Below are 24,411 nucleotides of genomic sequence, written 5' to 3' on the forward strand. Positions count from 1 at the left end.
ATTTTAGTGAGGGCTGTTTCCGTGGAGTGAGCAGTGCGGAAGCCAGATTGTAGAGGGTCTAGGAGAGAATAGGTGTTGAGAAAATGGAGCAAGCGAGAGAATACAAGACGTTGAAGGAATTTAGAGGCAAAAGGCAGGAGGGAGACAGGTCTATAGTTAGAAAGACAGGTAGGGTTAAGCTTGCTGTTTTTGAGTAATGTTGTGACTGTTGCATGTTTGAAGGGGGATTGAAAGGTTCCAGAGCAGAGGGAGGAGTTAAAAATGTGTGTGAGCGTAGGGATTATAGTAGGAGCAAGAGGTTTTAGGAGATGGGAGGGAATGGGGTCAAGAGGGCAAGTGGTAGAGGGAGAAGAGGCGATCAACAGCGACACATCCTCCTCTGAGACAGTGGAAAAAGAGTCAAGAAAGGCAGGAGGAGAGTTAGGAAGAGGTGTAGGATGGGAGGAAGAAACAGAGGGGATGTTCTGCTGTATGGATTCCACCGTTTCCTTAAAATAGTCAGCAAAGTCCTGAGCGGAGATGGAGGAAGGAGAGTCAGCTGAGGATGGTTTGAGTAGAGTATCAAAGACAGAGAACAGTCGGCGTGGGTTAGACTTGTGCATGTTGATTAGTGCAGAAAAGTAGGCTTGTTTAGCTTGCGAGAGGGCAGAGTTGAAACAGGATAGCATAAATTTGTAGTGAAGGAAGTCTGCGAGAGTGTGAGACTTCCTCCAGAGGCATTCAGAGGAACGAGTGGAGGAACGCAGCATGCGTGTGTGGGAATTTAGCCAGAGTGTAGGGTTAGAAGGGCGAGTGCGGCAGAGAGAAAGCGGGGCATGTAGATCAAGAGATGAGGATAAGACAGAGTTGTAGTTCCTGACCAGGTTGTCGGGGTCTGTAGCAGAGCTGAGAGAGGAGAGGGAGGAGAGGGAGGAGCGTAAAGTGGACTCAAGTCAGGTAAGTGAATAGAGCGCAGGTTTCTGCAGAACCGGGGGGTAGATGGAGGTGGAGAAGGGGAGAAGCGAGATAGAGAGAATGAGATGAGATGATGGTCAGAGAGAGGAAAAGGGGAAATAGAGAAATCGGAGAGAGAGAAGTTTTTAGTGAAAACCAGGTCTAAGTAGTGGCCATCCTTGTTGGTGCTGGCTGCAGTCCACTATTGAAAGCCAAAAGAAGAGATTAGAGAAAGAAAGCGGGAAGCCCAAGGGAGAGAGGGGTCATCAATGTGGCAATTGAAGTCCCCAAGGAGAAGAACAGGGGAGTCTGAGGAGAGAAAGAAAGAGAGCCAGGATTCAAAGTGAGAGAGAAAGGCAGTAGGGGAATGAGTAGAGGTAGGTGGGCGATAGATGACCGCCACATGGACAGGGAGAGGAGAGAAAATCTGGACAGTGTGAGCCTCAAAGGAGGGAAAAGCAAGAGAGGGAGGAATAGGAAGGGTTCGGTAACGGCAGAGAGAGGAGAGCAGGAGCCCCACGCCTCCACCCCTGCCATCAGTGCGCGGAGTGTGGGAGAAGGAAAGGCCACCATAGGAGAGGGCAGCTTCCAGAGCAGAGTCAGACTGAGTGAGCCAGGTCTCAGTTATAGCAAATAAGAGCAGAGAGTGAGAGAGAAAAAAGTAATGTACAGAGAGGAACTTGTTAGAAAGGGAGCGAGCATTCCAAAGGGCACAGGAGAAAGGGAGAGAGGAGGGAGGGTGGCAGGGGATGGGTATGAGGTTGGAGGGGTTGACACCAGAAGGAGTAGAGGTTGCAATTGGCAGGCAAGGACGAGCGCATGTAAGAATAAGACAGGGACCAGGATTGGGAGAGATATCCCCAGAAGCAAGGAGGAGAAGCAGGGATAGAAAGAGGATGTGTGAGGATGATTTGTAGGGGTGTTTTTTAGTGCAGGGGATATAGCTGTGTGGTGTCAGAGGACGCAGGTAAGAAAGGAGTTCATGTGAACTGAGAAGTGGGGAAGGAAGGAGAGATGGAGATATATGAATAGAGTTAGAGACATACTGAGGCTGGTAAAAAGAAGTGCATCATTTGAGAAGAAGTGAAGTCACAGCAAATATAAATGGTAAAGGCAACATCACAGCAGTAATGATGCAGTCTGGTATAGATGATATCCTCCTTTTCAGCGTAGTTCAAATGCAGGAATCAGGGCCTGTTGGGGTGTCCACTTCTTCTTCACTTCTTTTGAACTTCCTTTTAAACTTGAGTTGTTCAGTAGTCTTGCCACTTATAATGGGCCACTTTGAATATGGGCTGCAGGCAGCATACGTTCTATCTGGAGTAATATAGGCCTAAGAAGTCACCTGACAGTGTGGTTCTGTCTGCTTAATTAGCACATCTGAGGCACATTCAAACAGATGGTTTTCTACACAGGGTGTTCCCTGCCTAGGTGGCAACACTTAATTTGATTAGGGGTAGACAGAAAACAGAATTCAAATATGGTTTTTACCTAGCATTGTCACTCGCATATACTATATAATGCACACAGCAAAGGCTTAAATGACAGGATTTAGAGATGTTTTTTTACCTAGCATTGTCACTCGCATATACTATATAATACACACAGCAAAGGCTTCAATGACAGGATTTAGAGATGTTTTTTACTTAGCATTGTCACTCGCATATACTATTAAGGAGGTATACGACCTGGCGTCTTAGCTGTTATGAACGAAGCTTCCACTCACCGTTCCGTCCCCACGCTCCCTGATGACGTCACATAAGAGACGTCATAAAACCACCGACGTACGTTTCGCGCCACCTAGCACTTTCTCAAGGTAATGGGAATACATCAAAAGGATGATATCCCTGGTGTTTTATATAGAATGGCCAGAGGTGTGTCTTTCAAAGGGGCCAATCAACACCAGTGAGGATAGATGACGCAGACATAGTATGGCTACAGCGTATACCATATTAACACTTTGTGTGCCTACTATGTTCTGCATGTGAATTATAGTATGTTACTGTCCCTATTGCTGTTGCAATCTAGTGGACTACAATGAGTGTCATTATGACCTCATATTATTAATAACAGAAGTAGTATACCATAGGGTCTAATAGAGACATTGCGAGGTGTATGCATAGAAAACCCTTTGAACAGAATTAGGGGAATAGCCTGTGGTAACGTAAATCACATCTCAGATGAAGTGATGTAACGTCTCACCATCTCCATATTAAATCATGGATACATAAGGGTATATAGAGGGGGGTGTATAACCTCGTAGGAGTGTGTGAACTTTAAATGACCGCCTCTAGGAGTCAAAACGGCCATATGGAGTTTAAAACCCCAACTGTATACCCGGATCCCCAAATATTATGATGGAAAAATTGAACTTTTTGTAATCATTAGTATGAAGATCTTACTACATGAGAAGTAGGAGATGGTGGAGAATGTGATCTCTTAAATAGTACTTGAATGCCTCATCACAATTAAGGGTATATGTCGTAAGGACTACCCCGGGGTATCGATAAAAATAAACCTCAAAGTAGAAATGTTGACATTACTGTATCAAGGGTCTAAGATAGTTACAGATATATACTGTCCTATGATGACATGAATGATTAATCACAATAGTCCATGTGTGGCAAAGAACCTACCCAGAGATGTAAAGTTAATGTGGAGGTAACAGCTCATAAAAACGCGGAATAAATATATCCCGCATTGAGTCCGTTGGGTTGTAGCGTCTGGAGTGTGAAGATCCATTGGCATTCACGCTGCATCAGACGCTTATCCCAATTCCCTTTACGGGGACCCCACGGTAAGTGCTCTATTCCACAGAATGTTAAGTATTGTGGATCACCATTGTGTTGATCATGGATGTGGCGTACGACTGGAGTATCTAGGGTGTTCCGTATTGATCCGAAATGTTCGAGAACCCTAACCTTTAATGCTCTATGGGTTTTACCCACATATCGCATGCCACATCTGCAGGTGATGAGATAGACCACCCCAACTGTAAGACAGTTAATGAAACTGTTGATGACATGGTGTTTGGTGTCTAGTTGGTCTGGGATACTCTTGGTGACCTTCATGAAAGGACACGCTCGGCATCGGCAGCATGGATACGACCCAATTGGTCTCCTGTCTCCTAGCCAATTCTTGGTGTTTTCATTTCGAGGGCGTAGAGCCTCATCCAGAGTGGAGCATACAGCAGAGAAGTTGCAGCAAGATCCAGCCCTTACCGAGCGGCGAAACCGGAAGTGACGTCAGACGCCAGTGGGAACAGCTGACCGGAGGCTGAGGCGGAGGAGTGGGGAACGCTGCGAGACGGTGAGCCTGGCTGGCTAAAGTCTTCCTACACTAATGCAGTGTGACATGCCTGTTTTTAATTGTTAGAATGTGAGTACATTATTTTATTGTTATAAAATCTTTATACCTTGAGTGATCTGTGCTATGCCAGTTTCTTTCTCTCAATACTGGGGCACTTCATCCTGAGGACCTGATCCACTCTGATGAAACCTGATCCACTCTGATGTGGGGCATTCTCATAAATGAATATACTGTGTATATATATATATATATATATATATATATATATATATATATATATATATATATATAGTTACATAGTCCCAGGGTAGTGGGCAGCTTTCTGTCTGATTTTATAGAAGAAAGTGCGGACATTGTATGGAAGTGATCCGCCCCACACATTCACAGTACCTAAGCCTAACAATGGTTCTGGTTTCCCTCACCTGCTCTCCTGATTGAGGAACAAAAATATATTGCAGTTAGTTTTCCTGCTTCATTCTCCCTTTGAGCCTGGAGGCTGGGGCATGCTGCTTCCCAGCCTCCAGTTCGGGATAGACGGCCCCATCACGTGTTGCACAATCTGAGAATCTCTTGGGACGCTGTCCCCATCTGACAGTTAAGAATTCAATGTTATATCTGTGTGTTTATTTAAACTTGGATATTAGCTTACCCAGCCAACATTGCAGATAGGGATATGCTGTGAGTTAGACTCCTGACAGGAGTAGATGTATTTTTATGATTTCTTTTGGTTCTTAAAGTGATGGTGTTTGAAATGTTTAATGTCACTAATGAAAAAAATAAACCGCTGAAGGTTGAGGGCTGTGTGCCTCTTGTGTGTATACACGTATTTGTCCTCCTTTTCTATAAATTAAACCCTAGAAGATTGTGTCGTGAAGAGCATGGGCAAACGGCAGCGCTACACAAAGGGAGCCGTTTGCCACAATATATATATATATATATATACACACACTGAGAGAGAAGAGGAGGGTGGGAGTGAGATAGAGAGGATAAGGAGGAGGTTGAGGGTGAGAGAGGAGGAAGGTGAGGGTGGGGGTGAGAGAATGAGGAGGAAGGTGGGGGTGGGAGGATGAGGAGGAGGGTGGGGGAGGGTGAGAGAGGACAAAGGGGGTGGGAGTGAGATAGAGAGGATGAGGAGAAGGTTGGGAGAGGATGAGGAGGAAGGTGGGGGTGAGAGAGAGGATGAGGAGGGTGGGGGTGAGAGAGGATAAGGAGGAGGGTGGGGGGGGTGAGAGAGGACAAGGGGGTTGGGGTGAGAGAGAGGATGTAATCAAATAATGTATTGTATGCAAATCTAAGAAATTTAAATGGGCCAATAGGAAGCCGTGACATCAAACCTTGCATTGTGGCTTCCTATTGGCCCATGTGACCTAGGCATGACATACCTGCACCCCCTATGGAGGTATGTATCTCAGGAATCAGGGGGTCTTTGGAGCCGAAATTAATGTGGTTCAGCACCGAAGACCCCTGCTTCTTATCTAGGGGGAGGAAAATGTTTGGGGGGATTTTCTTTGGGGGGGGCAGCTTTAATAGTGCTCGTCTAAGGGCAGCACACACCCTAGGGTCGGGTCTAGCCGGTCAGGGGTGTGGTGAGTGGTGGAGAAGTGTGGGCGAGGGAGAGGATAAGACAAGGTGGGGAACAGAGAAAGCAGGGAGAGCGAGAGAAAGTTAGCGTGAGCGAGAAAGGAGAGGAGGAAGAGAAATGGGGTAGTGATTAAGAAAAAGAGAGAATGAGAGGGGGGAAAGTGGGAAAGGGAGACGGGTGAGTGAGATGAAAGAAGGGCTAGATTGAGAGAGGATCGGGAGAGAGGGTGGAGGAGAAAGACATGGAGTAAGAGAGGGGTGGAAGATAGAATAGGGGGATGAGAGAGATAAAGATGGAGGAGATGGAGAGGGGGAGTGTAAGAGAGAGAAAGAGGGGGGAGTTATAAATAAAGTCCTGGAGAGAGAGATGACAGAGAGAAGAGTAAAAGAGAGAGGAGAAAGTGGATGAAGGTGAGGAGAAAGTGGATGAAGGTGAGGAGAGGAGTGTGTGAGAATTAGATAATAGGTCAATGATGAACATGTCGCACTGCAAAATGATAAATATCTATACGCTGATAATGAACATGCAGCACTGTATGTTGATCCTGAGTATGTCTATACACTGATAATGAACACACCGTGCTGTGTAATAATGATGGGTATCTCTCTATGCTGATAATGAGCATGCAGTGCTGTATAATGATGATGAGTATCTCTATACACTGATAATGAACACCACGCTGTATAAGGATAGAGTATCTATATGCTAATAAGGAACATGCCGAGCTGTATAATTATCCTGAGTATAGCCATACACTGATAATGAACACGCTTCGCTTTATAATTATGATGAGTATCTTTACACTGATAATGAACATGCTGCACTGTATAATGATGCTGAGCATTTCTATACAATGATGATGAACACACCGCGAAGTATAATAATGATGAGTAGCTATACGCTGATAGTGAACGCACTGCGCTTTATAATGATCCTGAGTATCTATATACTGATAATGAACACAGTACATTGTATAATGATGCTGAGTAACGATCTATACACTGATAATGAAAACTCTGCACTGTATAATGATGATAAGTATCAATACTCTGATAATGAACACACGGTTTGCACAGCACTGCCTCTACCGCGGAACACCATGCACGCCACTATGTCCTTCCAGCAGCACCAAAAGCTTATTTTTGTGAGGGAAACATATCATCCCTGTGTATGTATGTACAGTGTGTACAGTATGTGTGTTGGTGTCTATACACATGCATCCTTATAGAATGTTAGACATCAGGGATCTGAAGATGCTTGTTGAACAACTGCATGAATGGGATGGTGTCCTGTGTATAAATTAAAACCTTTAATGCCTCTCGGAATAAAGGGGTTGTAATGTTGAAACATTAAGTCACATAAACAATGCTTACAAAGACCTAAGCATAGTACATAAAATATAAATCAAAACAAGAGATTGGATACTAAACTATCACCCCCACATCCTGTAGTATTTACACAATTAATCAAATAAAGTCAACTGAAAGTCATAGGTATCCAATGAAAATAAATTGTGATGGTTATTGCCCCATCATCTGAACATTGTCATGTGACTTACACACTATATACCCATTAATATTTCTATAACGATACGAAAAGGTTATCACAATATGTTTAATTCTGCTTTAATACATGATTGCCCGTATCTTCCTACAAAATCAATGCAGAACATTTAATGACTTAAATGGAAAGGGAAGAATTCATGTGGAAATAGGTCAACCAATTAAATATCTTCTTACTGTCTTGCTTGACCTTCTAAGGCAAATACTCTGTGCTGTTTGTAATGCAAAGTAACAGTTAACCTCTTATATGCATCTGTGTATAGAAATAAACCACTTAACACAGGATGGTCTGAGTCTGTACATACGTTTTGTTTCAAGCTGGCTTGTAGTGCCCATGTCATAACTGGTTTATTGCACCATTTGCTTTAAATGTTGTTAAAATTACAACAGAAAATATTTTTCAATTACAGTACATACCCATCCATTTGCAGCCTAAATGGAAAATAGCACGGGGAATCATTCAAAATTCAACAAAAATGCCAGCTTGATGTATTTTAATGCATAGAGACAATTTCATTAATGTTTAATATGTGTTTCTTCCAAAGCTTCAATAATATATCTGTTTTCTCTTCAACCATACGCCAGCAATAAAGATATATTTCAAGATTGTTAGAAGTAATACATTTTTACAAGACAGAGGTGCGTGAAAAGAAAAAATACCCCAAAAACTTAAAATGTAATAAAAAGCCGCAAAAATGGAAAAATTTATAACTACTCGAGTTGTGGGTGGCTTGGATTTCATTGAAAATATGAATTAGACTAACATATTAATTATAAGAAATGAAAGAAAATTGAGAATAAAATATATTACAAAGCAACTGTTTTAGTTTTTACATTTAAATAAAAAATATCCCCTTTTTTCATTTGCTGTAAAATGAATAAGAAATTATCTTCTTGAATGCACTACTGTTCTATTCTAGATAAACAATCATAATAAACAATTTCCTATCTTCCTTCATGACCTCGGGTTCTGTGACATGGACGCCCAGAAACCCAGGCAGGTAAGTTTTTTTTACGCCCTGCTGTTTATCTGCATCGACAAGAAGGTAGGAAAAAGATTATAGGGTGTTAGCATGAGGGAGAAAAATGTCAGCACCATGGATAGTTCTATGTAGTCAACCAAGCGCCCAGCAGGGGACTATGGGGTTAACTCGTTGGTGGGTAATTTGGTAATTCAACGCTTCCTGTGGTGCCAGGAACAAAACCTATGATGAATGGCCAAGATTTCCATCATCTCTATCTTCCCCCTATACATCAAATATCAGTCAATTTCTTGTGTATTGCTACCCAAAAAGAGGTTAAGGACACAGTGCCTGCCTCCCCCTAATGTACCCTGTAACAAGCAATAACATATAACAGCAATCATATGATCGGTTACCTCTTGTTGTAGCAGAAGACGTTGCACGTAAAAGGTGGTGGCAGCTTCAGGAATAACGGGTTGCCTTGCTGTTAAAGGTAGAGAGAAGAGGCATCTTCAACCGGCTTCCTCATCCCACCCTGATCTCTTATTGAAACCAGCACACTTCCTCAGGAAAACCCTACAAGGTTTCCTCTATGTGTCTAATGGGAGCGGAAATATAAGAGAAAGGACGTTTGTAGGAGGGCAGTCAGCTCTCCCCACCCCCACCCTCCTCTCTCCTCTCTCTCCCCCTCTGTTCTTTCTGATTGCAATTGTCAAACATACAAAGGAGGAAATAGGGACGCAGGTCGCAGCTGGAGAGAGAGAGACTGAAAGAAAGAGATGGAAAGTGTGTGCATGGAGGATGCAGAGCAGGGCATGCGCAGAAAGACGGTGGGGCATCTGGCAAGCCTGTCACAAGCCATTTGTTCCCCAATTGCCTTAATATGTAAGGAAGGGTCATGGCTCAAATTGATTTTCTGTTCTTCTCTTTCATTAACCACTTAATTGACGGAGAGGCCTGTGTGTCTGTGTGTATCTTTGTACATGGGCGTGTATATCATATGAATGTGTATATCACTTCTGCGTGTAGACCTATTCATTCAACTGTGATAATGCCAGTCGGGGCACTATCGCCCCGAAATTTTCCAATGGAATTTTTTAGCCAATAGCTGTGAAGGCGGCTTCTGAATATACTGAATTACACTACTTATAGTATATATCAATGTATGTGTGTGTCAATGTGTGTCGGTGTGTATGCATATTTATCGTACTAATGTGTATGTGTCAGTGCATAAATTATGTGAGCCCAGGCCCTCCGCTGGGGGTGGAGCACAGGGACATCTGTCCCAGCACAGGCAGCAGAAAGGGACCTGCCCTAGTGGTTTAGAACCTGGAGGTTAGGACCCACCAGAAGTCAGGCCCAACCTCTGGTATTGGCCACCAGAGTGGGCCCTCCTCTGTCACTTGGGTAGGACTCCATGCCCCCGTTTCAAAGGTAGGCCCTGGGGAGATGGGGGAGGAAGAGAGAGAGGAGGTGAGGGAGGGAGTGAGAGAGAAAAGAGGAAGGTAGAGATGGGAGAAGGAGGGGGAGAGTGAGAGGGGTAGGTGAAAGGGGGGAGTAAGAAGAGAGATGAGGGAATAAGAAAGAGGGGGAGTAAGAGAGAGGGGTGAGTGAGAGTGGGGGGAGAGAGAGAGACTGGGGAGACATAAATTGAGAGAGAGGGGGGGGGGCTCGCAGGGGAGTGGTACACCCCCCCCCCCCCCCCACACACACACTGCTCAACAATCCTGCGATCCGGTACAACTGCCCTGCGTGTGTCAGTGCCTTAGTGTGTGTGTGTCAGTGAGGTTGAAAAGCTTGTAACATATCAACAACTTGTTGGTCCAATAAGAGGTATCATACCCCCTACTCCCTCTCGCTCCTTTGTTACTACAAACGAATTAAGTGCAATTTTTCACACAGAGTCACTTGTAAATTAAGGTAATTTAAGTATATACGGTATAGTCATTGTAAATGTTTGCAAAAGGTTGAAATACATTTAAAGACTTCAAAATAACTATATCTACAAATACCTTGCCATAAGCATGTGGCCATTTTACTCCTAAATGTTTTCTGTCCTAACTGAACAATGCAGTTTTCACACTATGTACTTTGCTGCATCTGCTCATGTGACAGTAGAAATGGTGACGTCACTTTACCAACTTCTGGCCTATTCATGATGTAAAAGCACCACTGACGTAAAACACCAATCCCCTCGGAATCCTACATGAGTTGAACTCATATAATGTTAGTATCTTGCCCCCTGAGCATATTCTGCTCTTTATTGAATAAAAAAGTGTTTTTCTAGTGTTAAAACAATTTCTATTCTCCCAACAGTGATGATTCTCCTGGAAGCCAGAAAAGCCATTATGATCAAGTGGTTGGATTCACAAACACCTAACAAGAACTTATAAAATCCCTCTTGGGCAAACTGATCACGGTAGACAGAATATCTACCGAACAAGTAGGATAGTGTTTCCCAACTCCAGTCCTCAGGGAACCCCAACAGGTCAGGTCTTAAGGACCTGCTCTAGCACAGGTGGGTCAATCAGCGGCTCAGTCATTTTGACTGAGCCACCTGTGATGGAGCAGGGATATCCTTAAGACCTGACCTGTTGGGGTTCCCTGAGGACTGGAGTTGGGAAACACTGAAGTAGGAGATAACCAGTTTGACAAATTTGACCTAAAATGGAAGATGATTATGAACTCCTTGCCCCAGCTAGAACAGAATAAATTCAGAAAAGACTGTAAACTGAAATGGATAGAATTACAAGTAAAGAAAACAGAAAATAAAGGGAACGTCCTGCAACTAAACACAACACGACAGAACAGATTAAATATGAAGAGCCTAGTTTAAGTCAAATACAAATACGATATTCAAAAGAAAAGACGGAAATCACAAGCAAGCTATGGAACAAGGTTTTGAGTTAAATAGTCGAGATATTAGATCAAGACCAGGTATAAGTTCGAAAAAAATCGCAAATATGTTTTGAATTATGTAACATTATAGGATGATCTATGTACATGTAAATACAATATGCTACAATGAAATGTTTTGAAATGTATCTGTAAACACTGTAATAAAAAGATATTTTAAAAAAAAAGAACAATTTCCTCATCTCTAGTTTCTGAGGTTTCTCTGGTAACCTTTAGACTGCACTATGATCTGCGGATTGCTCCATTTTAACCTCCCGGACACTTAGGGGCCTATTCTATAAGCCTCGATAAGCCACTTATCTAGGCCTTTTCGGCCAAAATGCCTACTGCTATTCAGTAAGCCTCGATAAGTGGGCGATAAAGGCATGAATCGCCAATTTTTTCAGCTGTCCAAAACACATCACTGGGTGAGCGGCGATAAGCCACTTATCAGCAGGTTCTGAAACTCGTGCATTTCTAGTAGCCTCGAGTTTATCGAGGCTAATCGCAGCTCTAGAATGACGAGTTTCTCCCAAAATCCTCACGCCAGGAAAAGTTGGCGTGAAGCTGGTGAGATGCTGCTGAGAGGTGGCGAGAGAGGACTTTGAAAAAAAAATGCCTTTTTCCTGCATTGGATTGATGCCGGGAATCTCCGGAGCTGATATCCATTAATATCAGCACCGGAGACCCCCAGCATGAATCCCATGCAATAAAAATGCATTTACAGGCAACTTCATTACCTTAGCGGCTGACCGCTAAGGCAATGAAGGGGTAAACTACCTGTGCCATGTTTATTGTTGGTAGCTGGGGCGGATGAAGGTGGTATTTGGCCCTTATTGGGTGTTTAGGCTTTCTGGGTGGAGTTAACCGCTTCATTACCTTTGCGGTTAATACAGCTAAGGTAATGAAGGAGTTTACCCACCCGTTAGGTATAAAGACCCACCAAGGGCCAAATACCAACTTCACCCATCCTCCCTACCCACAATTAACATTCAAAAACACAACAACACTACTATCCACCGACTCTACCCCCTACAACCCCCACAACACATACAGTACATTAATGGGCAAAATAACTATTATCCAGATATGGATAATAGCTCATTTACCCATTAGAAAATCAAACATTAGCCAGCCAGCATAAATAAAGTAAATAAAACTTTCTACTTACCCCTGCCATCATGAAGGGCGTCCTCGTCAGCATACTCCAGGTCCATGTCCTCCATTGCCAGCATGAGTACATGAAAAAATACAATCTAATGGCCCCTAACCCCTTACTCACCATAGTGATTAATAACCGCTATAGTAATTAAGGGGTTAACCCACTCACCCCGGGCCCACTATACCCACCCCCTACCCATTGATTGGCACAGTGGTTTATCATACCCATATAATATGGGCATGATAAGCCACTATAGCACTCAATGGTCAACCTAATAAAAATCATTAAGGCCAAAAATACACAAGAATAAAAGAAATACACAAGCACCTAAACACCCCAACAATAAAAGAATTAAAAAGCCTAATAGTACACATGAATACAAATTATCTATTACCAAAACAGCAAAATATAACAATTGTTATTCCAAAACATAAGAATTAAATTAAATAAACACCTATCAAACCAATTCAAGAAATAAAACCACTAGCCAACCAATCAATTAAATAAATAAAAGAACTAACTAACAAAACAATTAATTAATTGAAACCACTAGCCAACAAAACAATTAATTAATTGAAAACGCTACCCAATCGTAAAATGTACTAAAAACGAAGCCATCCAAATTCCAAACAATGTAATCCTAACAATAAACAGAAATAGCAATCAACAACAATCAATTGAAAACAAGCATTTGCCAAAAAATGCATTGCCTGTCACTGTATTTATCTGTACCCTAAAGGGGCACAAATTAATACAATAGCAGTCAATGGGCAATCACAAACATAAAAATAAATAAATACAATCAAAAAACCTGAAAAGTCGCTCACCCTCCGAATCCCGACGTATCTGCAAGCTCTCGACCCGCGACGTCATCCATTGCAATCCGACTCCATCCTCCTTGAAGATCAGCATCAGGTAAAAAAAAAAATCTTCTTTCTTTGATCTTCTGTCACCTTCTTCTATCCTCATCTGTCATTATTTTCTTCTTTTCTTTAATCTTCTTTCTTCTTTATTTCAGTCCAAAACCCCATGTTAAATCCACAACGGATGTTGTCCCGTCGTCTTCTTGAGCTAAAATGAGACGGAACAGGCCTTATATAGGGCCTGTGACGTCACATTTTAGGGTTAGATGGTACAGGTCCAATCCGATTGGACGCTGTATCATGTGCCCGTCTCTCTCTTTTTTTTGTTAAGAATGTGACATTTCCAAGGGAGGTAAGTCACAGCCTTAAAACCACATGTCTCATATCACATGGTATTACAGCCAATGGGATTGAAGACAATCCCATTGGTTCATGTACCATGTGATATGTTACATTAGTTTAAAGGATGTGACATCATCCCTTAAATAGATAGGAGCAACCGGCACCCCATAACGGGGCCTGTATCTTGGGAAGCAGGGTTTCCCCTGGACCTGAAATTAACACGGTTCTGCTCCGGAGACCCCCTGCTCACGTACCCTAGTATTTAAAATGTTATTAAAAGCCTGCGATTGCTGGCGAGATATGTGATGGCCGTCCACTGCTGCTCCCTGGGTCCAAGGACTCAATCCAGAATGGGCAATCACTCACAAGACAGGTCCAACACACCACCTATGTCCGCAAATCCGCCCTAAGATGAGTTAGGGAAGGAGTTATAGGGAGTGGTTATAGGAGCAGTTGGGGGAGCAGTTAGGGAGGAGTTACAGAGAGCAGTTAGGGAGGAGTTATAAGGAACTGTTATAGGGAGCAATTAGGGAGGAGTTACAGGGGGCAGTTTGGGAAGGAGATATAGGGAGTGGTTATAGGAGCAGTCAGGGGAGGAATTAGGGAGGGGTTATAGGAGCAATTAGTGGGTGCAGTTTTAGGAGCAGTTAGGGGTGGAAATGTTAATACTGCAAATTTTAGGGGGTTCATTCGTCGGGACACTATCGCACGGAAACTCCTGTAGACTTCAATGTTTCTATCTGATAGTACCCCAATCAGGACTATCGGAGTATTACCTTTTGTAACGCTTGCGCTTTCCCACAAACTAGACACTGAGGTGGGAAGGTATAACACCACACACCCGCAGCAGCGGAGGCGTGCCTGGAAGGCGGATAGTCTAGCGTTGCCGGGTCTGGATTGGAGAGTGCAGGAGATGCGGTATTCTTGGATTGGAGAGAGCAGGATAGTAGGGGTCCGTAAGCCGTGGTCTGGGATTGCAGAGAGTAGAGTTGTCCGAGTCCGTATGCCGTGTACAAGGGTAGGAGAGATCGCCGTAGTCGAGGGTAAGCCAAAATCCAAAATCCAGAAGGGTCCACTAACAAGCCGAGTCGGTACACAAGAGGTTAACTGCAAGACAAAACGTAGCGCAAAGCACAACTGAAGTGAGCGTCACGAGGCTACATAGGATTATGCTGAGCAAAGCATGAGAGTAACAAGGAAGCACTTAAAGGGAGAACTAGCCAAGGAGGATAGGGGGCGGAGCTTAGGCACGGCCCAAGCGGAAGCTGGGATAGGCTGCAGAAGACAAGGCAGGAATGAGAGTACTTGCCACGCAGCTGGGGATCGTTGCACGTCATCGCGTGTGCGCGCCACTCGGGAGAGATGCGCGACGCGTGTGGGAGGCGGAGCCAGGTAATGTGCGGCAGCTAGAAGAGCTGCGGGTGCGCGCACACTCTAATGAGAGCGGGGGTGTGCACATGGACAAGAACAGTGTTTGCAGCAGCAGGTAAGGAGGGAACACGTCGCAAAGGATGTGTTCCCCGATTCCTTACACCTTTACAGTGTACTAATGAAGTAACGGTTATTGCATGTGCCCTGGCGCACCAGAAGACCTATTAATGTTCCAGGTATGCCATAGATGCAGACTTGGCTGACCGCCTGTTCGAAGAGCCCTCCATTGCCATTCCCGGTGTCGTGGACCTGGATGCTTCATGTGATGCAGATGTGTCTGCGGCACAGTGGTACTATCATCGTTAATGATTATCCCTCGATGTCACTCACCGTTTTTACCTTGTTCCTTGTATCCATTAAACCCCCCCAAGTTTGAGGTCTTATTAACCTCTGCGCCCAAGATATCATCGTCCGATGTAAGAAACAGAAGTGTAGTATTTAACGCCGGCACATATTGGTATAAAAGAGAATTATTCTGATATTAGGAGACAGTAGGACTGTTAGTTGAAAGAAATGCATAGAACATGATTGATTAGCACGTCCCGCAGAGCTGTATCCTGCTAGGTAAAGAACCGTGATTCATGTGGCCTTTACAATAATGATTACAGCAGAAATTAATGTTTAGACTGTAGGGGAGAGCACATTTTTTTTAATGATGTGTATAATGATAGTTGTATATGTACACTTCTAGCAATAGAAAAAGATGTATATATGTGTGTGTGTGTGTGTGTGTGTGTATATATATATATTATACAGTGGTCGACAAAGCCAGTCGTCCGGTCACCAGGGGTGACCTGAAATTGCACGCTGGGGATTGACCCAAGCACCACACGTGCTGATGTTTCATTTCCCCTGCTCACATTGAGAAAAAAAAGCCGGAGGTGCGTTCATGTTGCAGCCGGGAGACTACCCAACCTCCAGCTATCTGAACAGAGCTTTCCCTTTTCCCCGTCGTGCCCGTAACGTCCTCAGTCGCACCTTCTCCTCCTCACTTCCTATTTATGTCCATCACCATCTAAGGTGCTTGTCGCACACATCCCTCTTGGGAGCTCCCCCTTGATTGGCTGGCGGCCTGCGGAGTCCTGAGGGGGTCAGCAGCGCTGCCAGTGGTGTTGACAGCGCGGCACTAGGGGGGGTTGCATCACATTATGGCGACGCAGGTGGAAGGTGATAGTGCTGCTGCCTTTGCTGCAGAGGAGGAGGACAAGAGGAGAGAGGAGAGCCCCGGGCAGGTAATTACAGCGGGGCCCTGGGACAGGGGGAGATCAAACGCTCATTACCTGTCTCATGTGCGACATCCCTTGTCTCCTGTGAGTGTGTGTGTGTGTGTACGAGTGTGTGTATGAGAGTGTGTGTATGAGAGTGTGTGTTTGAGTGTGTGTGTGTGTATGAGTGAATACAGTGAATACAGACACCCACCCAGTCAGTCAGTCATAGTCACCCACCCAAGTGTCAGTCAGTCACCCACCCCCTCAGTCACCCACCCCCTCTCTCTCTGTCACCCACCCCCTCTCTCTCTGTCACCCATCCCCTCTCTCTCTGTCACCCACCCCCTCTCTGTCACTCTCTCCCTGTCTCTCTGTCACTCTCTCTCTGTCACCCCCTCTCTCTGTCACCCTCTCTCTCTGTCACCCTCTCTCTTTCTGTAATCCGCCCTCTCTCTGCCACCCTCTCTCTCTCTGACACCCTCTCTCTCTCTCTCTCTCTCTCTCTCTCTCTCTCTCTCTCTCTCTCTGTCACTCTCTCTCTTTCTGTCGCCCACACTCTCACACTCTGGATCTGGATATCTTATTTACCCTATTTATCTTAACTACCCTATACCTACACCGAAATAACCTATACGTCTTTATTCCAGATCTGACTCTTGAGCTTCACACGGGAGACATTGGAATCCCCCCTAACCCAGAAGACAGGTAGGGAACACCTTCCCTCCAACATATAACATTGCGGGAATGAAGGTACTTGGACATTGAGGGACTGCGGCTCAGGTAAGATCCCAGGCGGGATTGCTGCTTTAGATATTGTGAAGCGGGGGCATCCAGACACTGGTTAAGGGGTTCAGGAAACTTGTCATTCACATGTCTTTTTTTTCTAGATTCGACATTTACACACACACACACACGCACGCACGCACGCACGCACACACACACACACACACACACACACACACACACACACCATTAGCTGTCTGTGAGTGGGTTAAGTGGCTTTGCATCTGATCCCAGGCTGTGTTTAAAAGCTGTGTTTAAAACAGTGAGTATTGGCTTAAGGGTTCCATGTAATCATGGATTTAAGACAAAAGGTGGCACTGTGTGCTCATTTGCATGTTATTTCCCAGAATCCCTTGCTGTAGTGGAAGCACTGTATGCTAGGTCAGGGATGCGCAAACTATTCACGCTGCGTCCCCCCTGCCTACTCCCCCCGGTGCTCGTGCCCCTGCTACCTTCCTTTCTGGCGTGCGGGGGTCATATGACGTCACAGTGTCATTTGACGCTGCACTGCCATGGCGACGCGTCGCTGAAGACACGGTTGGCAGCAGGTAAGTAAGTTACAGAGGCCTCACGCCTCCCCCGGCACTTAATTTAAATGCCGTGGGGAAGAGTGCGGGGCCCCTGTAACCGCCCGCGCCCCCCCTGCAAAATCTCACGCCCCCCAGTTTGCGCACCGCTGTGCTAGGTGATAATGGTGAATGAAAAGCAGGGTTGCAAACCTGTTTAAGACATGTGCTCACTAGTGATATTTTTATTTGCTATATGCTATTAGGGTGTATGCTATAGCATAGGGAGGGTTTTCAGTCACCTTTTCACCCACCATAACTTACATAATGTGTGTGTGTGTATATATATATATATCTCGAAAGCTCGCACAAATAAAAGCATTTCGTTAGCCACAGAACGGTATCATCTATTTATTTTTTGATCATACAGTTATATTTGCATATATATATATATATATATATGCAAATATAACTGTATGATCAAAAAATAAATAGATGATACCGTTCTGTGGCTAACGAAATGCTTTTATTTGTGCGAGCTTTCGAGATATATATATATATACACACACACACATTATGTAAGTTATGTATATATATATATATATATATAATCAAAAAAAAATAAAAAAATATATATATATAAATATATATATATATATATATATATATATTTAGAATATTGCATTTGGTGCAAAAACAGGACAGGGTCCAAAAATGTAATGGAACCTTATGGAGTGAGGACTATTAATAATTATAGGTGTAATATCAATAATAACTTGAACAAAAAATAATAAGCACTATAAAGGGGTAATAAAGATATCATATATTTATACCTGTGTCAATAACCCCATTGGTTAATAGAAAGATTGTGGAACCAATCATGTAAGCTTCGTTTTAACCAATCACGTCGCCACTGAGTGTATACTACACAGGAAAAAATATCCAATTGTATACAGCCCATAGTAAAATGCATTAATATAATACAATTCTTGGAACATTTTAATACAATCACATCTCAAATGAATAAAATATAATAAACAAATTAAAACATTCTCTAAACTATTTATACATGGAAAATAAGGACTTCAAATGTAAAGCATAGTAACATAGAGACTTAGAAGTATCTAACTGAGCACACATCCAGATGTTTGTATACTGTATATATAAACCAATACAACATAAATTTAACTAAGGGTGACATATGTATCATACATACAGTAGATACCAACATCTACATTGACAAAATGAGATATGAGTCTCTGAGTTGGCATTGTTCTCACCTGTCCTTACTCTGTCATTCCCACTCACTCCTTGCCTGTGCAAGGTAACTTATCCTTGTTCTCCTAGACCCTGCCTTGTTCCTGCCACCCCTGTGACCTGCTCCCCACACCCCATCTGTTCCTATGTTCCTGGCACTCCTTACCGTGTTTCCTGTGGAATCTTTGTCTGCGGCTTCTGGACTATACTCCACAGCTCTGCCTAGCGGGTCTGTCCCTCAGACAGCATAAGTGATGTACGCAAATGTAACACTTCCCAGTACCTGCTGAAGAGAAGCATCCCCATAACATGATGTTGTCACCACCATGCTTGACAGTTGGGATGGTGTTGACTAAACCTTTTTCCACATGACTGCATTATATCTATATGCTTTTTTGCAAAATCCATATGTGATTTAAAATGAGTCTTTGAGCAATGGCTTCTCCCCACCTGTCCATACAGGCCAGCTTTGTGTAGGGACCAGCCTAATGTTGATGTGTGAACTCTAGCTCCCATCTCAGACATAGAACTTTGCCGTTCTCTCAAGGTCATTGTTAGTTTCAGAGTTTCCTGCTTGCCCGGCTGATCGAGTTTGGGAGGGCGACCTGATCTGGGTAATATGATGCATCTTCCACTTCTTAATGATGGACTTCACTGTACTGAGGGATAATCAGCACCTTTGACATTTTTTTGTACCCTTTTCCTACTCTGTTCCTCTCTTCCACTTTATCCCTGACTTGGTCTTCGTGGTTGCTTTGTTGGATCACTATGTGACTTGCATCTTGAAAGTCTTTATATACCTGAGAGAAATGATCTACACGGTAAAACACTTTGATTACAGACAGATTGAAACCATTTCACTAATTATGTGACCTTTCAAACAATTCATTTGGACCGGAGTTGATTTAGGTCTGCAATAGCAAAGGGGTTGAATACTTACAATATGCAACTGAGATTAATCTGTTTTTCTCTGTAAATCTCTTAATTTTCTATATGCATTTTCTAACTGTACCACTTTGGAGTAGTTTTTGTACATTGTACATGTAAAGTCTAATTTGAAAGCGGCGTGGAGTATGCTCACGTGCCAACAAAATGTGAAACATTTGCAGGGGGAGGAATACTTATGCAAACCACTGTATATATACAAACACAAACACACACACACACACACATATACACACAGCTTCATATAATTCTTGCCTGTTGACCATGGAACTATGAGTCATTTTGATGGCATATCAGTCGCACTGCAATGTTCACAAAAACCTGTGACTCATCGTTGGTTGCCCTAGCGATATGAAATAGACTTAATCAGCCTTAAGTACTGCAAATATGTTCACACAATGCATAGTAGCGCAATGATTCCTTATTCGAGAAGGTATCTCTTCATCTCAAGGTAGTGACTTTTACGTAAGCCTTTATTAATGAAGTTTGCACTTAATCTTTGTATTATAAATGTCCCTCATCTTCAGCCAGCTTCCGTAATTTAGACTTCAAAGCTATTAATTACATAATCATTACTTTAAAAGCACTTGAAAAATGCAATCTAGGTATAATTATTCCTAATAGTGCAATAAAAAATGCAAAACCATATACCAATATGTGAATCACATGCTGGTGATAAGTGAAATATAATTGGACTAAAGTCCCATGAATTATAAAATAAATTATAGAAGAGTGTTCATACACCAGGTGCTGCCAGATACCTGCGGTTTTCCAACAACAATGAGACAAGATGCAATAGATAAGGATCCGCGGTGGATGTGTGCGGTTTAATACAGTAGGGCCCTGCTTCTCGGTGTTTCGCTTCTCGGCGATCTGCCAATACGGCGGTACCGAGAAGGAGGCCACCATGTCTGCGCATTCGCAGAACGGGGACGGCCGAGTTTGTGCATGCGCAGAACGGGGAGCGGCCGAGTTTGTGCATGCGCAGAAGGAGGGACTGCAAGTATGCGCATGTACAGAAGGGTTGGAGATGCCAAAAATCGTCGGTTCCGCTTTTCGGCTATTTTCGCTTTGCGGTGGCGCCATGGAATGGAACCCGCCATATGAGCAGGGCCCCTCCTGTAGTGACAATATAACTGTGCAATTAATAATGAAGACCAATCATATCACTGATCTCCTGCAGCAGTTTCCTCCATTTCATCATAGTGTTGAATCACGTATTCTAGTGTGTAGCAAAACCTCATTGTGACGGAGAGGAGGTACCCAGGCCAATAAATAAAGGTATTATGCCCGGCTGGGTGCCACTGAGCCAGATTGGGAATTATAGCGTGTCAGCTCTGCAACCCAGCAAGGGTGGTAATACTGCAAATGTATTCAAAATGTCTGTGTCTCTCCCCCCAGGGATAAGGGGGCGAGAGTAATGCTACGTATCAGCTGTATAAGCCATGTAACAGGGTTCCCCTGAGTCATAGTGGGTAAATGTAAAGTGTTAGCTCTGCAGTCCACTAATGGCTGCAACCCTGTAATTGTGTTAGAACAGTCAGTGTGTGTCCCGCTAGGTATAAAGGGTCCACATGTATAAATCATGTAACAGAGTTCCCCTCAGTCATATGGGGTAAATGTGAAGTGTCAGCTCTGCAGCCCACTGCTGGCTGAAAGCCTGTAAATGTGTTAGAATTGTCTGTGTGTCCCGCTAAGCATAAGAGAAACACATCATTATGCTGAGTTACATTGTATCAGTTATGTATCGTGTGTGCACTTTGCAACAGTGTTTCACTGCCAACCGCAAGAAAGGAAAAAGGTTTTTAAAAAACAGTAGCCTTGCGTGTAGCATATAAGCAGCAAGCTAACTTTGTATAGGAATGTCCCGCGCTCTGATTTTTGCTATGCATACTGCTAGGGGGTAATCATTAAACCGGTTATGTTTTCTGTATTAGAAACTTTCATAAGAAGTAATGAATGAAAGTCCCCCTCTTTTTGGTGTATTAATATTATAAGGGTAAGGGGATTTTCATTCAGGCCAGAACAGGAGGTGACACTTAGGGTGTAAGTACTAGACTTTAAAATGCATGGCAGGAAATCCCAGTGAGTAAGCAATGCATAATTAGACTCGGGTTTCTAAAGCCACCCTGCTGATTTGGTTCCCCTGTGTCTGGTAGTTCAAAGAAACTGACATTGTCAAGTGTTGAGTGGGGAGGGGGAGAGGTAAATAGTTTTCCCTGACATATGTCAAGGTGGCAGGGGAAAGTCAGACATGTCACCAGGGAGGTGGGCTTGTTAAACCCTTTGGCCAACGCATTTTAAGCCTGCAAGCCACTTCAAGGCATGACCAAATATTGCAGGTACTAACTGATTACATTTCTTATTTACCTCTATAATTAGAGGAAGAACGATCGCATTGGATCTGTCGCAACCAGCTGCATGAACGAGAACTGCACACTTGGAAAGTGGGGAGGGGCGAGCTTAAACCCTGGGAGGGAGGGGCCACTGACCTACAAAACAGCCGAGACCAGCTGGACAAAGTTAATAAACACACAGATACCCAGCAAGCTCTAAGAAACCTCAACAATTACCACATATATATGTATATGTGTCAATTGGAGTGCACTGGGCGTTATTGTATACATTTAGACACGCGCAGGAGCACTCCAATTAACACTTATATACATATATATGTTGTAATTTTGGGGGTTTCTAAGAGCTTGCTGGTTATGTGTGTGTATGTTAGCAGCATACCCGTTTTTTAGCTTGCGTTTCTCAACACGTCTTCTTTTAATTTTGTAGCATTGTAAACCTTACAGTTCGGGCGCTCCTAGTCCATTGACCACCGACTAATAATTCTCTATGGACAAGTCCGTTTTTGGACCCGTTACCTCCCTTGCATATTTAGTCTCCGACTAGCACTGTGACACCTCCACAGTATACAGCAGCCTCCCGCAGCCTTGTGCAGATACTGGCTACCAGGCAAGGGTTTATCCGATGGAGTATGTGCAGCCTGACAGAGGATCACTGTGGCTGCCACGCTGGCACCTACTCTGCTCTGTTTTTAGTATATATATATATGAGTACACCTCTCCAGAATTATCAGCTATACTTGTCGGTACAAGGATAATTACTTAGAGACAACGCGTTTGCCGTACAGGCATTCTCCCTGTCCCAATACCTGACAGTAAGATTATTTGTATCCTCTAAGTAAAAATGATCTACTACCTGTGATCGTGGCTCCTGATAGGGACACCTTGTCTGTCATACAAGGCAGCCTTTTTGTCCCACCTACAGGGAACCTGACAAGGGTGGTCTAGTCCATATGACAGGGTGCTTACCTTATTGAATAGGGGCCGTCTCTAAGACTGTGTCCGATCCTTCTCATAGGATCACTGTGAGTATTGCATTAAGCAAAGTATGAGACTATATAATTGATCTGACCGGATATATACTATATTTAGCAGGGATATCCTGATATAAATCGGTACCGCCGCCACGCAGCACCATTCGCCTGATCTATTAATTTGCTCCGTGACAGAGATACTCACTACAGCATCCAGCAGTTCCTTTATCACATTGTTGTGACATTTGGCGATATTTGGGCCAACTAGGAGTGTTAAACGTACTTTCTCCTACTGTACAGTACCTGTAGGTACTTATTTGGGAGATACTAACTATAGACTATTATGGACAGTTTCCTTCAATCATTTATTGTTGCTAACCACAAAATTAAGTCTCCAACATTTGGTAATATTCGTATAGGTCTGGTGATATTACTAAAACTACTAGTGTGGTTACTAAAGGACACAGTGCTCACAAACGGAGACAATCTTAATTTGCAGAATTTTCAATATTTCGTTAGCTATATAAGGCATTTATTTTGAGTGCAACAGGGTTACAGTTACACAGCCAAATCTACATTTACAGGGCTGACATTTAAATCTTATCACAGTACAATACTGGTTCACTAAACTGGGGGAATTTCTACCACATGGAATAAAGTGCTTTACATACAATATTTACAGGCATAGGACATTTTATGTCATCCATTGGTTATATTCCGGTTACTCCCCCAGACCTAAAGTACATTTGGCCAAAATCAGCCTTATATAGGCTGCCAAGTTACATGGTTTTAGGGGTAGCTAGCTGGGCTTCACCTTTATTTTGTGATGCTGGCTACCCCTACAATCACATGGATATCCCAGCATCAGTACTGGTGGCTCAATCAGTCAAAGACAAGGAGTCCCTGAGAAAGTGCTCTCTTTGGTGTGAAACGCATGGGAGATTTTCTGTCTGTTTTTGTATTTGTCTAGTGTTTTTTAGTATGTATGTAATAAATTGTTTTTTCATTTTTTCATTACCTGGTGAGTTCCTTTTCCTTGGGGTTTGCGGTCGCTACCAATCCCTTTTTTCCTTTTTTGGGATCTCCTTAAAACCTGATCTGTTGGGTGTCTTGATAACTGGAGTTGAGCACCCCTGTTCTAGTTGTTGATCAGCGGTGAATGCGATTGCAATGGTAGTGGAGCGCCCTTCACTTCGGTACACGTTCTTGGTGGGGTGGAGGGTTTCCCTGTGCGACCACGTGGTCATTACACCAGGCGATTACGTGGTTGAGATTTGGAAGATCTTCCGGTACTCAAAGGGTAGATGATGTATCAATTTCCCTCCATCAGGGAGACTTGATGA

The 24,411-nt window shown here is 43.5% G+C and overlaps 1 protein-coding gene across 4 annotated transcripts in view; it reads right to left on the bottom strand.

The window, feature by feature from the left end:
- Window positions 1-24,411, bottom strand: part of SLC35G2 (solute carrier family 35 member G2) — a 35,903-nt gene extending 11,492 nt beyond the window's left edge. For 2 of the 4 annotated variants that reach the window (XM_075570322.1, XM_075570319.1), the window contains exon 1: window positions 8,765-9,091. The gene's annotated coding sequence lies outside the window, so the exon portion shown is untranslated. Of the gene's footprint in view, window positions 1-8,764; window positions 9,092-24,086 lie in introns of those variants that run through there. The other 2 variants (XM_075570320.1, XM_075570321.1) reach the window with 2 other exon arrangements.

This window comes from Ascaphus truei, chromosome 14 (assembly GCF_040206685.1).
Source record: "Ascaphus truei isolate aAscTru1 chromosome 14, aAscTru1.hap1, whole genome shotgun sequence".
NCBI lineage: Eukaryota > Metazoa > Chordata > Amphibia > Anura > Ascaphidae > Ascaphus > Ascaphus truei.